This window comes from Doryrhamphus excisus, linkage group LG2 (assembly GCF_037039965.1).
Source record: "Doryrhamphus excisus strain RoL-2023G ecotype Guam linkage group LG2, RoL_Dexc_Guam_v1.1, whole genome shotgun sequence".
NCBI classification, from domain to species: domain Eukaryota; kingdom Metazoa; phylum Chordata; class Actinopteri; order Syngnathiformes; family Syngnathidae; genus Doryrhamphus; species Doryrhamphus excisus.
Genome location: NC_136358.1, coordinates 28,794,073 through 28,810,717, shown reverse-complemented (window position 1 = coordinate 28,810,717; position 16,645 = coordinate 28,794,073). Strand labels below are relative to the sequence as shown.

Genomic DNA, 16,645 nt, shown 5'->3' with positions numbered 1-16,645 from the left:
ATGTTTGTCCTGATGGCAGCCATGTTTTCCAGTCTTGCTGAAACTTGTCAGTCCCCTGAAGATCCGTACCGAGTTTCATGAGGATTTGGAGTATAAACACCCCAAACTTAATGTGGGTGTTTTTGTGCAGCGCGTTCAGCTGGGTGAGGAATGGGCTTGAATGCAAGCGCTGCCATGCGGCGTGTTTGACAGGAAAATACAGCACGCTAGCCACGCATGTTTTGGCATGTTTTCACCCTTTTTGTGTGAAGTGCTTCAGGTGCAGAAGCCAAACGGTCATGTGACCGAGTTTTGGAGATTTGAACACAAAAGCACGGAGTGCATGGCTCTTTTCAAAGAGCATGGGGTCCTGCCATTGGCCGTCACTGGTTGGTGATATGTTGTCATAACATATAGCCACACTGTGGTCGCCCATGCTCTTATTCTACTAAGTAGTACCAAAATGTCCCTCCTTCATTGCGGTTGATGGGTTCCAGAATTTACCCCAATAGGCCAATTTCCGCCAAGGAAGATTTTTGTACTTGGAGAATAGAACATTTACATTTAGAGCCTTGTAGACATGAAGTAGCATCCCTATATTCACCTTTACTCAAAATAAAAGACATTTTAAGAAAAAAAAAAGACATAGTAAATACTCAGACACACACCAGTGTTGCCAGGTCCACTTCTTGTAAGTTTTCTTTCGTTTTGTTTGTAAAGTTCCAACTTCGGTATTATTTTGGGCTTGTTTTCAGAGAGCTAGTTACTTGTCTCACTCTTGAGATACGAGTACCCAGGCTTTTTTCTTTGAATGCGTGAGGACACTGTCTTCTAAATGGCTTATATTTTGTATTTTATACGCTAAAATGCTAATTGCAAAATTAAAAAACCAAAACCAGGGAACATTTGCTATAAATATGCATATTTTTGACTAATAATAGGCTGTAGTGAACTACAAAGAGGTAGAATGAAGCCGTGAAAGTCAAAGCATGAGTTGGGGAGGTTCATTCATTTTCTACCGCTTATCCTCACGAGAGTCGCAATTTGGAGTCGCCAATTAACCTAGCATGTTTTTGGAATGTGGCCTCCCACATTCCTCCACAAACCGGAGTACCCGGAGACCAGAAAACCCACGCATGCACGGGAAGAACCTACAAGATTGAACCCGGGTCTCCTAACTGTGAGGTCTGCGCGCTAACCACTCGATCTCCGTGCAGCTGAGGAGGTCCAACTGTAATTCATTCATTCAGAAGAATGAGTAGTATTCCAGTAGTAGTATTCCATTCTACTCTAAAACACAGTCGACTCTTCTTTCGCTACGAGCCGTATTGTAGTGAATAGACATTTTGGTGCTTGTCGCCAATCAATGGTAGTAGCGGTATAGTACTCCCGACAAAGTACACCACAAAAAAAAAAAATCAAAAAGCTTGAAAGTGCTTATGTTGCGTTGCGCTCAGCAGTCATGTTGAGATGTCTTGCAGGCTAAACTCCACTGCAGGAAATGGCGAAGTGCAACGTGTTCTACATTTGTGGTTGTGGCTAACAATGAGAGACAGCTTGATTCCACTGGAGGCTGGGACGTGTGCACGCAGCAAGAGCACCAATTGTTTTACCTCCAACTTTTACTCAAACGGCATGTAGGTCATCTGATTAAAGTATAATTCCTTCCATTCCTACGTAGAGGAGCCGCAATAATCCCGCTCATTTAAATGCCCAAATTGTACATCACAGCTATCCGCAAAGACATCCCGTGAAGAATTTTGGGAAAAGCTGTCACGGCTCACAAAAAGAGGAAGCTTCTGTGGAACAATTACACCCACACGCGCTCTCCTCCCCGAGAAAAGACGAAAAAAGAACGTCTGCTGTGGATGTAAACAGCGTAGGCGTGTCGACTGAAGTCAAATGTCACATTCGCTCACAATCAAATCAGTGAACCGATCCCACCTGTGAAATGCAGACTTCCTTGTGCACCGTCCGCTGGTAGCAGCAGCAACCTGGCACCTCGGGTTGGGCACCCTTTACACGGTAACCCGTACTATTGCCAAATCAGTACTTTAAAGACGAAAAAAAGATGCCTTTTTATTTTTTACAGAATTTTGCGACAGGCAAGTTATTTAAAAATGTCAATAATACAAATAATTGACATGGGTTTATTGTTGTTGTTAGCCAGATTTTACTGAGCAGCCAGGACTTTTTACATTATGTAAAAAGCTCAATTTGTGTTTTTGTGGTGTCAAGTTGATTACTTAGCCGTATTGTACTGAGCAGCCAGGACAAAAATGTATCTCGTCATGACTTATGTGTCATATTTCTACGCTGCAACAAGCTCCATTTGCTGTTCTATGGTTATCATCACTCTTAGTGTCAGAAACCAAGCCAAGAAAGAGAAACTTGATGATTTAGTCGTTTTGATACTTTGTAACTTTAGAGTTGTATTTTCCTGTCTCTTTTGAATAACACAACTCATTCGGCTGTGGGAGTCCATTGTACCCCCCCCCCCCCAAACCCCTTTATGAAGTCCTCAAAATGGGTGATTATAGTCTTTTCATGCGTAATTGAATTCCCCAATGCGGCGTGATATTATGAATGGCATCATCTAAAAGCATTTGTCTTGGTGGTGGCTTGCAGCGTCAGCAATGTCACTGATTAAAAAAAAAAAAAAAATCATTACATGGACGGCAGAACATAGTTGAAGCATTGCCGGATGAGCCCAAGTTGGAGTCCACACAGTATTAGCGGGATAAATGAGCAAACTTCCCCAAGGTCCTGAGGCCCTGTGATCTATTAAGGCGCTGTCGTCTCGGATGGTGAAGCTCACGGAGCGAGGGGTTTCTTTTTGGGGGGGGGTGTTGTGCTGACATCCTCTCTTAGTGCAATCCCTCGTCCTTGTCGGACCGAAGCGAGGAAAAAACCAGCACCAGAGGCTGACTTGGCTGTTCCTTTGAGCCCCCGTCATAAATCCGACTGAACATTTTTGAACATCTGTTGTGGATGATTAGCTCCATGGCTAGGAGAGTTTGACCACAGGGAGTGTGTGTGTGTGTGTGTGTGTGTGTGTGTGTGCGTGTGCGTGCCCGCGCTCAACACCCTGCTGAATTAATTATTAATATTATTTGCTTTTTTTTTTTTGAAAGAGATTGCAGTTTTTATTGCGTCCAATTGGTGCATCCCCAGTAGGACTGTCAAGGTCATACTTTGTCGCAGTAACAACGTGCTGAAATGACTTGTAGCACACAAAAAGCTATTTTTATGGTCACTTTTATCATCTCAAACCTGTGTATTGGAGAGATTTTATCAGTTTTTCTCCCTGGAAGTGGGCCGAGAGCTAAGATGGAACGCTTTCTCGGAATAAAACCAATTAAAAAAAATAAAACGTTTGGTTCACTTGAGCTCAAATTCGAATGCTACACAGACAAAAAAACGCAAAGAAACATCTCCATTGACAAAAATAGAATAAATAAATTAAAAAAAAATAAATAAAATAAAAATAATATAATTATATATGATATAATAAAATAATATAACAAAATATGAAAATAATATAAAAAAAACTTAAAACTATATTAGGAAAGCAGGAAGTGAACAAATGTAACAGTTACTGATTGTAAAAGTACCAGATGGAGGGGTAGGATTTAATAAGCTTTGCTTCTTCCTACTCCTTTTGGACATGTGGAACTGGGAACTGATTATGTGATGCATTCAATTGTAATCTGATGTATGTTCAAATGAAATTAAACCATTACCATTACCAACTACTACTCTTCATTGACAAAAGTACAATTTCAGGATGACCGATGTTTGTTTTTTGTTTTTTTTTATCCAAACTGATACCTTCCAGCTTCTCAAGATCGATACCGATAACTTATTTATACTTATTCATTTAAAAAATGTAATTTGTAAAAGGTCATTTGTGTACGCTGTGGAGTAAGCAACTCAAAGACGGATTGGACGAACTGTACCTGATTTGTCCTGACCAAATATGGCACCGCTACGATGAAACAAAAGCTAACAGTTCTGATTCTCTTCAAACAAACAAAAGAAGTAGAAACCCAGACGGTCCAGTGGAATGATATCCACCATGAACTCGCAGATTAGCTTGATCCCAGGCCTCTTTGTTGGCTTCCAAGACGCCGTTGTATCGATGTTGGCGTTTCAGGTGGCTTGATAAGGTTTGAAGTGTTGAAGGTTAATGTCGACTGTTTGGTACAAACGGTAACGTCCCACGTGATTGACGTTTTGGATGTGGAGGTGGGCACGTTACGACACGTCGCTTGCAGCCGCAGCACGTCACGGGAAACGACAGTACGACTAATCACACCTCGTTTTTTTTAATAATCGGTTATTTTTGTATGGCATCAAATTACCATCATTTTCCACTCATACCACTTTTTTTTATTAATTATTGCCCAGCCTTTGGTCACATGACAGAAATACCAGCGTGTACTTTTAGCGTAGCTTTTTAAATGTGTTAGTCCATACCAGAGTATCCGACCACCATTGGCGGATGATGAAGAAGGTAAGGCTGCAGCCTCCTCCTCCTCCTCCTCCTCCTCCTCCTCCTCTCCCCACAGTGAAATTTGACACCGGTGACATCACACGGTGGGTTTGGCTTGCCCATGCGTTGCTGAACAGCCTTTAGTGTGAGAACAAGGGCCGCTCCTGAAGGATCTCTGCTCTCTCTGCTGGAATTTGAACACGAGGAATCGGAAAGCTGCTATTTTTGATGCCTTTCTGAACAAACGGAATACCGAACGAGCCCTTTAAAGATTATTTTCTTCATTTAAGGGATAATCTTTCCTGGATACAGTTTGGATTGCCTTTCCCAGGATTTGGACTTTTTTTTTTTTTTTTTTTTTTGAACAAGTGCCTACAAAGTGAAGAGGAATAAAAAGATTTATTCCTTCTTGCCATGGATGGGTAAGTGTCATTTGCCAAGAGATATCCGCCTAATTGAGGTCAAAGATGGGCTGCAGGTGCGTTTAAAAAAATATGGCTGAGTGGTTTTTACTTTTCCACGACTGTCTCCGGCTTCGGAAAACTTCTTTTCTTGATGACATCTTTGTGTCATGAAAGTAACAAAATAAGTCGATGTGTCACAGTCCAGCGCTCAGGTATTTTCTTACCCGTCTTTTGTGGGCTTCCTCTTTTTGTCCTTGCTCACTCTGGCTTGTTACGCCAAAACAATAGTCCAACCTCGTCCCGGCTTAGCTCTATTGGCCGGCTCTCTGGCAAATTGCCCTGTCTGCCGCGAGCCCCCCCCAACTTATTCAGAAGACTTTGAATAGAAGGGCCATAGAATGTCCCTTAGCTACCGCTGCTAAGGTGAGGCACCCCGCCGTTCCGACTGCGCCGGGCCTGTGCTGGGGCCAAACAACCTGTTTTTCCAGTTGTCTTTATCACCCTGGGCAATCTACAGGGTAGAATTTCAACGGCAAGAATTCCAGGCAGAGGGGAGACACTGGAAGACTTTGAAATCCCGGATAATTGTAGAGGGGGAAATGCTTGGAAGCCATAAATTATAATTTGTGTTCTTTGGGGAGACTCAAAGTAGAACCTTCTTTTTCTGAAACTTGTGTCCCTTACTTCTCTTTTCATCAACTATTTTGTCCTTTGCTTCTTTTGAGATGATATTTGAATGACAAGGAGTTCTAATAACCAGCTCAAAATGTCTTTGTGTTTTTTAAACTCTGCATTGAACCTTTATGAGAAAATGTAAAAATGTACTAATATGAGCGCGTTTAAGAATTGGGCATGTTTATAAGTTATACTGTCAGAGGAAGGAACAGGCCAGGGACCACCATGTCTGATATCACTTATCGTGATTTAATAAGTTATTGCTACATCTACAGCGTATGCTCCATTTATTTATACTACATGTTAATTTATAATTATTTTCTTAAATTCATATTTACAATTTGTTTTAATTTCAAGAAAATATCTTTCTTATATGATTTAGACTTTACTTTTTAAAAATATTTGTCGAATATTATTTGTTTTGGTCTTTTTTTGTGCCTGTCCTTTCATCACATCATAAGCCAAAGGTGGCCAAAGTCAGGCCCGGGGGCCATTTGTGGCCCACCACTTTTATTGGCATGTTCTAAAGATAACTTCACGTGGCATAAATGATAAAGAGCTGCAATGAAAAAAAAAAAACAATTACAAGGGAAAAGTTGATAAAAAATCACATTATCAAAGCTGCAAAAAATCATAAACAAGCTGAAACATACTTATTATTTAATTTTACAAAACATGTATTATATTTACTAACATTTGATAAGCTGTTTGTTTAATAAAAAAAAGCTACCTATTGATACGCTTATCTTCCAATTCAGACCAGTAAGATATGGAGAAGTGGTAGGATTCAATAAACTCTGCTTCTTCCTGCTTTTGCATTAGCATGTTTTTTTACGGCATTAGCCTTGTCGTTGTGTGTTGACAAGCCTCGCGATGTCGGCGCTCCCCGACTTTGGCATTTGAAAACCCCTCCCCTCCCCTCAGATTTGTCTGGCCGCCAAATCTTGAGCTTTATTTATTTTTCATATTCTTTCCTCTCAGTCAATTATTCAAGAGCGCAAGTCTCGGCAGCATTGGGTAAACAGTCCTGTTCTGTTGCTGGGATTGTGACCTTGAGGCCACCGCCCCGCCCCGCCAAGAGATGTCGGTTAGAATTCTGTTGCGCTGCCACAGTTTGGCTTCAACAAAGAAGACAAAAAGCCACGGTCGTTCATTTCAACAAGCCAATTCCTGTCCACTCCGGGTGACACGGGGGTCATCCTTCACCGCCCCCCCTCCCCCCCTTCACCGTGCTGGCCCCTCTTACGACTATACCTCGGGTCGTTAGTCATGTTCCACAGCATCATTTACATGTCCAGGATGGGACCCGAGGAAGTGAGAAAAATATCCTTTTGCAGGAATCAGCCCCCCCCACCCCCCCCCCCCCCCCGCCTCGGGATTCCTCCAAAGTAATTATGGATGGAGCTCATGGATTTTTCCATAGGACTTGATTCCTCATCATGGGCGCAATGAGTGATGTTTAATGGCCTATTAAGGCATGATGGATTTACCTAATCGCTGTCGTCCCAGTTGGGATATGGAAGCGGCTGCTTTGATCACAGATCGATGTCTGGGAAGGCCAACATGGCCATGCCGACGCGTCATGTTTACTGTAGTGTTTTGTCCAGGAGACTAAAACCGGCTTGGGCTCCATTCTGACCCAAAGTCCTGCACACTCGGCTGGTGGGAACGCACGGATCCGTCATCAAGCTAGCGCGGTCACTTCTATTCTGCTGTATTGTTGCTTATTATCAAGTACTTTGGGGCTGTACGGTGGTCGAGTGGTTAACGCGCAGACTTCACAGCTAGGAGACCAGGGTTCAATTCCACCCTCGGCTATCTCTGTGTGGAGTTTGCATGTTCTCCCCGTGCATGTGTGGGTTTTCTACGGGTACTCCTGTTTCCTCCCACATTCCAAAAACATGCTAGGTTAATTAGCCACTCCAAATTGTCCATAGGTATGAATGTGAGTGTGAATGGTTGTTTGTCTGTTGGTGCTTGGACCGTTTGGTCTGCTCCATTGGTTCTTTGAGTTGTTTTTACCCTGCAAGTACTGCGTTGGACTTTTGCTTAGCTTGTGCCATCGCTTCTATGCTGTTATGGAACTGCAATTTTGTTGACTTTGTGGATTATTTTTGTTTTTATGTTTTCAGTTGTCATGAGTTTCTTCTGAAAGGCGGGGTTTAATTCATTAAATTAACATTTTTATTGTAGTAGTCAGTGAGCGTGACGTGAGACGAGTGGATTATTTATAGTTTTTGTATTTTATTCTATTACTATGTGATAGAAATATGTCAGTCAATCTATGACTGGGTCATGTGCACGCAGTCGCGCTGGCTCTCGCTGTGAAATGGGCCGAGCGTGGTCCAGTTGACCCGGTGTGTACGCCCTTTGTTTGTTTTGGTCGGGCTAATAAAGTCCAAAGCTGTGATGTCGAGCAGATTTGTTTTGTGATCAGCTTTCAAAAAGCCGAGCGTCCTCCTTTGGTCTTTGTATGCGAGGGATGGCTGCCCAGTGGCGACAAGGTCAGAGGAGAAGCTGCTTTGTGATGACAAGGCCTAATTGTCAGTCCCAGCGCTCCGCTAAATAACATGTTTATGCGGCGAGGGCTGAAACAGGCGAGATAGTCACGCATAATATGCGACTTCAATCAGCCGCCACCAACTGTGCGATGTGTTAGTTGTGCTGCTGATAGTCACTTTCTGGGCACGCTTGTGACACTTCTTTCTAGCGTGTAGGCTCTCATTCTCGGTGACAGGTGCTGAGGATTTGCACCGGTGGGGGCTGCTGCCTTGCTGCTGAAATCACAACTTTTTTTTTTTTATCAACTTTTCAGCAGCCCCGAGCATTCCAATAGCCCAGACCCACCGAGGTCTGTTCCTATAGGCTTTGACATCCAGGCAGTCCTGCGGGGAGAAATGCGCTTTTGACAGGAAAATAATGAGACAGATTTATTTAAAGCAAGGCAATAAGTATTTTTGACAGCCTATGGGAACTTTACTGTAGGAGCACAGTGCACTCCCAACTAGACTGCACATCAAGACTGCAGGACGCGCCGCAAACATGGAAAGCCAACAAAATACAGTTGGAATAGGTGCGGATTCTGGAAGATCTTGAAAGCTTTCCGTGCAGGTTATGGTGTGTAGCTGCTCTATAGCGGTCCACAAGTGAATACAAAGGGATGAAAAATGAACATAAAATGGTTATATCCCAGCACGTATACCGTATATACAAAATAAGTGATAAGTGAATTTCTGCAAAGTAGCATTCCTTATACAGTAAATGGAATACGTTTGTAGTTGGAGCATAAAAAGCTGTTAACATTCTAAATCCAGTTTCTAACATCATTGGAGCTGTTTAGACGTTGGAACAGTGGTCAAGTGGTTACCATGTAGGCCACACAGTCAGAAGATCAGAAAGACTTGGAATCTCCGCTTGGGCATCTGGTGTGGAGTTTGCTACGTTAGTTTGCTATAGCTCCGAACTCCGAACTAGAAGACTGGCGGACTCGCCGCAAACATGGAAAGCCAACAAAATATAGTTGGAATAGGTGCCGATTCTGGAAGATCTAGAAAGCTTTCCGTGCAGGTTATGGCGTGTAGCTGCACTATAGCGGTCCACAAGTGCCTTTTAATTATATCCCAGCACATATACCGTATATAGAAAATATCAAATAAGTGATAAGTGAATTTCTGCAAAGTAGCATTCCTTCATCCTCCTCCTTGTTGGACATATTATGTAATCATCCTTAATTAATAAGCATGTTCTGAAATAAGACAATACCCATGGGCTGATATTTTTCATCAATTTCATAGTCAAATCTTTGCATTATTCCCACTCACCTGTTTTGTCCATCCAGCTTTGCACCGTTGTAATTCAAACCTTCGCTTTGTGCCAGTGCAGAGCTCTGGGATTTTTCTCCGTAGGAACACAAATCCGCTTTGTCAGTGAGGACATTTGCCTTCCTTTTGCACAGAACTCATTTCAATTCCACATCATCCCATTATGCTGCCATATAGATTGAAACTGCCTCCCATTTTCAGGGGCATTTTTGCCTTGCATTCATTTTTTTTTTTTACTGGTTAGTGAAACGAGGATTGACGTAGATTGGAGTCCGTGGTCATCGAGGATGAAAGAGCCATCTTTATGCAACCTGCAAGCTTTGCTGTAGCATGAGTACGCCATTTCTTTCACAATTGCCTCACCGATGGACGTAATCATTGATGCATTGATGGTTAGGATTGCGGTTGTATTAGTTCCTTAGTTCCCTACATACTCAGGCGCTGTTGATTCGGGATCCACTCAATGTACAACGATTTTGATATTGACACTTACTATGGTACCCATTATGGCATTGGATGCTCATATCACCTTGTACTTTGGTGCGAGGTGCATTATTAAAAAAAAACAAAAAAAAAACCTTAAACTGTATTATGGAAAGCAGGAAGTGAACAAATGTACTAGTTACTGATTGTAAAATTGCCAGATGAAGGGGTAGGATTCAATAAGCTTTGCTTCTTCCTACTCCTTTTGGACATGTGGAACTGGGAACTGATTATGGGATGCACTCAATTGGAATCTGATGCATGTTCAAATGAAATAAAACCATTACCATTACTAGTATGGCCTCAGACCTTCGTAAGAATACATTTGTAATCCCAAAACCTTAGTAATATTTCAAGATGATCACTGTCAATCAAGGGGCTCATGCTAAGTTGTTGCTGGCAGCACGAGTGCAGTCATCCTATCCTGACAATAGATGTTCAATATTGGCTTGAGCTCTTCCCTCACGTGACGCCACCGACACCTCGCCCCCCCCCCCCCCTCGAATAAACAGCATGTTCATATTTACAATCCAAAGGCCAAACTGAGATAGCAAACAATAGCGTCTGATTGATGCCCATGAATTACTATCACATGTGGTGTTTTTCACAGTTCGATGAGATGAGATACTTGTCTCACATTGACCTTGCTCAAGGGTAGAAGGCATAACAATGTTGCTGAACTGCAGCAAACCAAAAAGATAAATTGAACGCAGGCTTGATTTATTCTGTTTTGGTTCTTTTTTTTTATTTTTTTTTTTGGACAGATTTATCTATCCGACCACTTTCAACACCATCCCCTTGTTTGCCTCGGCCTCCCAATTTCTTCAAATGTCGGGTGTGGACTCGGCGTTCTGCTTGATTACTTTATCAGCCCTCGCTTGTCAGCGCTGGCGAGAAGTTACGACCTCATTTTCAACAGCCCACTGCTGCTCATTTCATTCGGCAGCCAAAATGACAGAGTCTGGCTATCATTAAAATGTTACTGTATATAATGGCCACCCCATTTTCTGGCTTACATATGGGAAGTCATTTGTAGTCGCATGTCAGATGCTTTTTTCTTCCGTGTCTCTCGGTTTCTCAGCTTCCTTTCTGCTGCACTATGAGGTCCCTCGCTTGTTTTGGCAAGATGGATGGATGTTGGTTTCATTATAACGCCTGACGTATTTACAGCCCGGTACAGGTGTGTGTGTGTGTGTGTGTGTGTGTGTGTGTGTGTGTGTGTTTGCACAGCTTTCGGCACGCCTTGGCCCTGTAAAGATGCCGGAGGTTGATGAGACATTCCTGTGTCCTGGAGCTTTTCTCTGCGGATGCGACATTGCAGGAAACCATGGTGTCTGCAAGCTGCGGCATTCTGACCTGTTAGCGGTTAGCGGTTAGCTGAAAACCAAGTACGGTCAGTCTACCGCCGTTTGGACTTTTCCAACACCCTTGGAAAATGATTGCAAGTCTTTTGGCATACAATGTTGCAGTTGTCGGCAGCACTCGTGCAGCCCCCAGTTAGTGTATATATGAAAGAGCTGCAATTTGAGATTATTTTCTTAGTTGATTAATCTGAAGCTTGTTGTTTCGATTAATGGAGTAATCAGTTAGGTCCCAAGTTGGTGGTGGTTCATAGCAAATATTGTTTTTCTTAAAAACACACAGGCCCCATCCTCAAGAACGCTAGTAAAACATTCATCCAAACCTCGCAGCAAATCTTTATGGGGATCTACCCCCACACCCCCCCACCCGACCAGCCGTTGCAGCCCCAGAGATTAGAGCTTCACAACCCCGGAAGGAGGGATGCAGTCTGCCTGGCAATTTGACGGCTAATCCCCCGCCTCTTCCCTACAAATCTCTTCCCTGATAAAGGCGTTGCTTCTACATTAGTAAACATGGGAGACGGGGCTGCCCTGCCAGTGCTAACAAGCGCTGCTAGGAAATAGAGGGATAACCCGCGCCTCCATCATTTGCATGGTGTGCAAGGAGACTCATCTGAAGGGTCAAAAATGTACATTCAAGCTGAAGACATCCAGCCAGGCACACATTTGTGGCGAGGGAGGCTCATTTTTGATAAATCATGCATCAAGTCTTGATAGCGTGTTGGTGACCGCTTGAGGAATTCTTCATTTAAGTGGCGGTGATTTGCTTTGCAATTCCCATATTTGCATTAGTAATGCATGTTAACATCAGACCGCGGCTTTTTGATCATTACCGCATCTCAGGAAAACCACGACTCACATAAAAGTACATCAAGTTGTACTTCGGTTTGTTTTCATTCATTCATTCATTCCAGAAGGTCGGGCGAAAACCAGAAGTCAGTGGCGAGCCAGTTTTCCCATAGGAAACAATGTCAATCCATTCCAGACACCCAAAAATATGAAAAGACATTTCATGGAGAATAATCATAATTTGTCATGCAGAAAACAACTAATTACAAATATATAATAAAATCTAAGAAAATTGATGGAACTTATTTAGTTATTTAGCAGCCACACCCAATAACAAAACACAAACAGTGATTGAACAACGTTTTCGGGTGCTTTGTTTGGACACAACAATCCAGTCTAGGACAACGGGCCAATTTTATGAGCAACATTGTACAAAAACAGAGGCAAAATCTTGGTGAACATTTTGGACAAAAATGACTTGTAGAAAACTGCGGCATATGAAAACTGAGGTTTGATTGTATTGGAATGATTACGATTGATTGATTTTTTTGTTTTGCACAATATCTGCAATATGTACTTCTGAGTTTTCTGTGCCAAATAGTTGTGGATTTTATTGCATATATATTATCACTTATTTGTCATTCATTTATATGATGGAAGCGTTTCACAAAATTCAGTAAAAATGAATTTGTTTAAGACAAACTGATATAGTGCAGGGAAACTGACTAGTTTTGCCATATTGTGTATAGAAACTAGAAGAATTCGGATGAAAACTGAATCATACAAAAATTGAGGTTTGACATATCTGCAGATTGCAGTCAAAAAATGTAAAGGTACAGTCAATCTACTAATCTAATCTATAAATCAAATTATAAGCAGTATTATGGATGATCCTAACTGATATTATTGCAGCCCACTTAGCGAGTGAAGCCTATGTTTATTGTTATTTTCCCATATCCATTTTCCCTGTATCCCGTACGTACTCTATACATTCCATATCCACCGGGAGACGTCCTCATCGGTTTTCGCGTTAGCCTCACCTTCCTTCCGTCTGCTGCGTGGCGCTTAAAAGCAGAGCTAACCTCAAGAATGAAAAGCGACACCTTGAGCCCAAACATCTCCAACGGGCGTTTAACCACTCGATGGAGCGACTCCAGCCTGATGACTGTGATGGCTTTTGGTTTGCTGACCCGACAGGAGGCACTTTAGGTGTCAGGGCGGATCTGCCGGAAGTGAATGACGGGTTCTTCTTCACCCCGTATGATTGTGTGCGTGACATTCAGGCCGATAATAGTCAAGAGAGCGAAGATGACTTGTCAGGAAGCATTTGGCGAGATGGCCTACGGTTTTACCACCTGACCGCCGTCACAGCGATGAGCCATAGGATTTTTTATGTTGGCAAATTTCAGTTGCCATTAATTCACTGATTACAAATGTCATTGGTAACAAACGGTTGGATTGGAACACGGAACATTGGAATTCGGATTCAATTACATTTTTTAATTGGAAGCAGGTGATAATTGGAGAGGGGGTTTCTGTACATGACATTTAAAAACTCATTCCACATAAAACAAGTATGTTCTTGAGGCTGATTGCGCTTGCTTTTTCGGTTGTTTTCACTTCAGGATGTGATTAATCATCGGTCACAGACAATTAGCATGATTGTAAATAATCACTTGATTCACCAATCATTTCAGCTTCCCTACATTGTAGGAATTCATTGTGGACAAGATCCCATTTCATCCAGGATCTATAAATCACTCATTTAGATTTCCCAGCAAGTTCTTTGATTGGTCGGTGACAATCCGGCCACCAGGACGTAATTAATCTAGGAGGGATTGTTTTGATAGCTGCACTTGTGTCCGTCTCGTGTGCCTCGTTGTACGAGCTGCACGACAGCGATTCCTAACAATGGCAGCGCTGGTAATTGATAGTCTGGGGGTGGTCTCTCCGCTGCAGGTAAAATGGTATCTGCAGCTGTGTCCGGGTGGGGGGTATAAATAAATCCTCCAAGGTCTGAGGATTTGAAAATAGCCAGTGGAAGGTGGGAGGTAAGTGGAACAGATAGCGTATCTGTTGATAGACGGGCGTGAAGTGCCCCCCAACCCCCCCCCCTCCCCGCCCCTCTCCCGCCTCCCCGTCTACCTTATTAGAACTGATGGCACACACTGAAATCTTACATTTAGTTTGCATTTAAGGCCTGCATCCATCACTTGGGACTCAGGTGCGGTTTTTGCTGCTTTTCCGAGACTTAGGACTCCGATCCAGCCTGGTGATTGGTGGTGCAGGGAGATTATGTAGAAAAAGTGCAAAGACAGAAAGAGACGGTAGAGCAAGAACGATTGGTCCCAGCGAGAGATCTGTAGGTTGTAATGAGGCAATCGGCAGCATGTGGGTCATCTCGCCGAGGCTCCGGCTTGTCACGATAATGGACCTCGCTAGTCGGCTGGCCATCGATTGGCGAGCACGCGGCCTGGTTGTTCTTCACTCTTCCTGTCTGTCAGCCTGCCACCAGGAGAGGCGGGGATGAAGTGTAATCTGCTCCCGGACGGCCGACTCGGTGTCGTCGTTATCTGAGAGGTGGTCTGAGGTGATGTGGCCACATGGAAGGCATGTCTCTGGACGCTCTGGATAGTTTGGTCAAGCTGGATCACGACCAGAAGCTTCTTAACCTTCCTCTTGTGTTAGCTCTCTGGTATCATCTCTTATGTTAATGGGTCGGTTTTGACCCATGTATTAAATCAGCTATAAAATACACCAAAAATAATAAGTTACCATCAAATTTGCTTCTCATGTCTTGGTTACCTTCTTAAACTTCCTCATCCATGAAAATGTTGCTTTTAATACTTTTGGTGTGGGCATGTAGGCCTTTTTTTGTCACTATACCCCTCCATTTCTATTTCCAAAAATGGTCAAATGAACCTCAAAAGAATCATATTCATAAATTGAAGGTTCTTTTGTTACCTGGCTATTACTGAGGGATATAGAACATATCTCTTGAATCAATTTGTTATATTTTAGTATTACTCACTAAAGAAACATCTATGGTGTTCAGGTCAATTTTGACCCATATATATTAATGTCAAGAAAAGGGAGGAAAAGTTATTGTTTTCAGCAACACAACTTTAGTATAAACTGAGATCAAAAAACAGAACATGCATTTTCCTTGGGAAAGGACAAGATGTTTATGGTTTGAACATCAGCAGAAGGAGCTGCACCCATTTCTACCAAACATCCCTGATGGGACCAAACCTGTCAGATCTTCCTCTGGTCACCAAATTGCAATTTGTCAAGTCAGATTCCAATTGAGTGCATCCCATAATCAGTTCCCAGTTCCACATGTCCAAAAGGAGTAGGAAGAAGCAAAGCTTATTAAATCCTACCTCTCCATCTGGTACTTTTACAATCGGTAACTGTTACATTTGTTCACTTCCTGCTTTCCATATTACAGTTTTTAGTTTTTTTGTTTTGTTTTTAATAATGCACCTCGTACCAAAGTACTCTGTGATATGAGCATCCAATGCCATAATGGGTACCATAGTAAGTGTCAATATAGTGATATATATAGCACATCATGACTGGTTCAAGACTCTTCATCCTTGTATTTAGCAAACATCAACTGTTTGATGTATAATAAAAGTCTTTCTTCATTCGACTTCCAGAGGGACAAAAAAGTCATTCAACACCAAGAAACATTCCTTAATTACATTTCTTTCAGAATTGTCTACATCTGTAGTCACTTAAGCGACTTTGTTGCCCTTCTCAGTTGATTTGTATTAGGAATAAGCACGACGGGGATATACGGCCTATCGGCTCCGGCAGGCTGGCTTCAGGGCTCAGACAGAAAAAGACAAGAGCGGGACGGGACACATTTCCCTAGAGAGTTGAACACGGGGCTTGGAGAGTAACAACCTCTGACAGAAAGACAGAAGTGCTTGTTAGGAATATGCCTCTCTTCGCTCTCTTCTCTTCACCAGACGGAGAAAGAAAATATGCTTACCCATTGTTGAAACGGTTGACTGTCTGCGGTTTCAGGTAGTCTAATGTGTCCTTGTTTGTCCCAGAACGGCAATTGGTTGGCCACAGTCCGGTTCAGGTCTAGCCGGTCTTGACTACGCTTGGCTTGCCAATGAGAGACGATGTAATTAGCGTTAGCGGACGAAGGCGGTCGTAGTGGACATCATATCAAAGGACAGTCGAGTGTCTGGCGCCCAAACGATGCTCGGTTGATACTGGTTGCTGGTTTGATTCTCAACCCATGTCAAAGTATACTTGGGCAAGATACTGTCCGTCCGAACCGCCATGAGATTTAGTACAGACCTTTAGGGGCCTGACAAGCACCATTTTTTTCCGTTTATCCGGGTCCGGGTCGCGGGGGCAGCAGTCTCAGTAGGGAAGCCCAGACTTCCCGGTCCCAGGCCACCTCCTCCAGGTCACCAGGAGGACACCAAAGCATTCCCAGGCCAGCTGTGAGACATAATCCCTCCAGCGTGGGCATGCCCAGAACACCTCACTAGGGAGGCATCCGGGTTTGACAAGTACAATTTGAGTAAGATTGGTTGAAAAATATGTATTTGCTAAATGTTTGTATTGGGGGCTCATGGGGCGGGGCTACATGCCCATAACCCATACAGTCAA

General features: G+C 43.0%; 1 protein-coding gene across 14 annotated transcripts in view; it reads left to right on the top strand.

The window, feature by feature from the left end:
- Nucleotides 1–16,645, top strand: part of LOC131109441 (receptor-type tyrosine-protein phosphatase F-like) — a 173,607-nt gene that overhangs the window by 40,450 nt on the left and 116,512 nt on the right. For 2 of the 14 annotated variants that reach the window (XM_078789082.1, XM_078789080.1), the window contains exon 1: nucleotides 740–4,896. The exons of 9 other annotated variants lie outside the window; for them this stretch is intronic. The gene's annotated coding sequence lies outside the window, so the exon portion shown is untranslated. Of the gene's footprint in view, nucleotides 1–737; nucleotides 4,897–16,645 lie in introns of those variants that run through there. 3 more of the 14 variants (XM_078789084.1, XM_078789083.1, XM_058061447.2) reach the window with 2 other exon arrangements.